This window comes from Jatropha curcas, chromosome 1, assembly GCF_041381405.1.
Source record: "Jatropha curcas cultivar XTBG-Jc1 chromosome 1, XTBG_Jcur_1.0, whole genome shotgun sequence".
Classification (NCBI taxonomy): Eukaryota; Viridiplantae; Streptophyta; class Magnoliopsida; order Malpighiales; family Euphorbiaceae; genus Jatropha; species Jatropha curcas.
The window spans coordinates 29,106,796-29,109,338 of NC_143151.1; the positions used below are offsets into that span (position 1 = coordinate 29,106,796).

Below are 2,543 nucleotides of genomic sequence, written 5' to 3' on the forward strand. Positions count from 1 at the left end.
TAGCATGTAATAGCCAGCAATTAAGTGCATTCATGATCTATATCAAGTCTTCAGGACCTAATCATACCAACTATAGTAAAATATTTCATCTTCAATCATTTCATAAGTATTATTCTTATCTCCAACTACTTATATCAAAATAATTACATGCTTCACTTATATTTACAATCACATAGCTCTAACAAATGTAATAATTATACATGCCATAAATCTTAATACATGCCATAATTCTTAATTATATAACTCTCAATCTACTACTCCCAAATTAATCACTTCTGCTTTGATAGTACTCTTCAAGTCTTCAAGTAGCAACCACGATCTTCAACCTACGCGTGATAAAAATCGACGCGCTGAGTATAAAACTCAATGGTGCTCATAATTCACATACTTAACAAAGTGTGATGACAACTAACTTAAAATACAAATTTGCATAATAGCATTGAAAATCATAGATTTAGTAAATTTCAACATCAATGCATCTTTATAGCAAAGAATAAACTTCTAATTCACACCATAAATAATTTAGTTCTAATTATCTCATAACTCCTTTAATCACACATTATGATACTATCATGATCTTACCTGCTGTTCATTGTGTTGTATGAATGAAATCAATAAACATGTAAGAATACATAACAGTATATGTTCATTGTCTTACTTGCTATTCATTATGCTGTATGACTTATGCACTTTCAAGTTATGATTAATAACATCTCATGACTGTTAAAGATTCAATAAATAAACTTGTAAGTATATATAGCATTATACTTTCATGATCTTACCTGATGTTCTTTATGCTGTATGAATTCTGCAACTTTAATTAAACTCAGTAAATATCACAATGAATAAAGAAACATATAAGCACATACATATGTAGAAATAAACATTTACTCACATATGGAATGTAAGCACACATATCATGATACTTTCATTTTACCTTGATGATCTTTCTTGTTGTTTAGTATACTGTATGATTCATGCAATGTTATGTCAAGATATCTGTATGGCTCCATAAGGTTATAGTGAAACCGAAGTGATAAGAAAAACTGTATGAAACTGGATGAAACTGTATGCTTGGTTGCTATGGCCTATATAATCATATCCACTCAACGGCCTGTAGCCGGAGTACCAAACTGTATGGGGCGCAGATCTGCTATTCTATGTCGCGACATAGCCTTATCTACATGGTTTCTACCTAACCTCAATGGAGCATAATATTGGTATGGCAATAGATAAAACAAATGCATAGTAACTGTGTCATAATTTGCATGCTTGTGTCATGTTATTTTCACTTGCTTGTGTCATAAAATTAACTGCTTCATCATTTCATAAAATTTACTGCTTACCTGTATGCTGATAGCCTCGCCAAGCGGGCAACTTGTGTCATGTTAGTTTCACACCATTTGCATGCTTGCATTTTGTGTTTATACATGTGTTCATGTTGTCTTTTTGCTTTAAAATGATTGAAGACATACAAGTTGAGAAAAGGAATACAATTGCATAGAATTCATAACTTCACACACCATTTCACATCATTTCACAATTGCATAGAATACAATTACAAGTTGTGTTTACCTCATTTCACATCATTTGCATGCTTGCATGTTGTTTTGATGCATGTTCTAATGTTGTCTTTTTGTTTTAAAATGATCGGAGGCATACAAGTTGAGCAAAGGAATACAATTGCATTGAAAATGAAGTCCAAAAGAGCATCAGAACACAATTCGCGAGCGCGTCATGCAAAGTCGCGAGCGCGAGAAGTGCAAATGAGAGTCAGAGAGTTTCCAGACACAATTCGCGAGCGCGCAAATGAAATTCGCGAGCGCGCGACGTGTTTTCCAGCCTGCGCAGTCTGTACTCTTTTGGTCATATCTCTCAATATACAACTCCGATTTGGGTGATTCAAAAACCCATGTAAAGCTAACACATAGAGGAACAAATAACTCTTCTATGACACTTCCTAATTCCATCATTAAATAGGGTAAAAATCAAGGTGAAATTACTGGTAACTTTTCCAGCAAAACTTGTTTCAGCATGAACTCAATATCTACTTCATTTATTCATTTCATCTCATGCTTTTTCACCATTTTCAGTCTTCTTACTCAATATTAAGCAACATATCTCCTCATTTCAACACATCACACAAATTATCATGCAAGGAAATGAATTAAACTAAAAGAGATAGCACACCTTCACTCAACAAGCTTGGAATCTTCTTCTTAGCTTCCTTCTACCTTGAGATCACCTCTCCTATACATAAGAATTCTTATGAATCATCTAAAAATATCACCAAATGATTCAAGTATGAAATTCAAGAAGGTTTACTTACTTGGATATAATAGAAGTTGAATTAATGCTTGAATCCCATTAAAATCTTCACTACCATTAAAAGTGATGGAGAAAGGAAAGTGGAAGAGGAAAGTAGAGGAAGAAGATGAAGATAAGGATGAAGAAATGAAAATGAAATGGAACTCACGGGTAGTCTCTAGAATATTATTGATTTTTATGTGAAAATTACCAAATGGTACCTCAAGTGTCAAAAT

The 2,543-nt window shown here is 33.1% G+C and overlaps 1 long non-coding RNA gene across 1 annotated transcript; it reads right to left on the minus strand.

The window, feature by feature from the left end:
* LOC149499312 (uncharacterized) lies at window positions 1-2,447 on the minus strand. Its single transcript, XR_016319770.1, has 3 exons — window positions 2,330-2,447; window positions 2,191-2,250; window positions 1-326 (listed from the first exon to the last, which is right to left on the minus strand). It is a non-coding gene; the product is annotated as an uncharacterized LOC149499312 (long non-coding RNA).
* Between the last annotated feature and the right edge of the window lie 96 nt (window positions 2,448-2,543).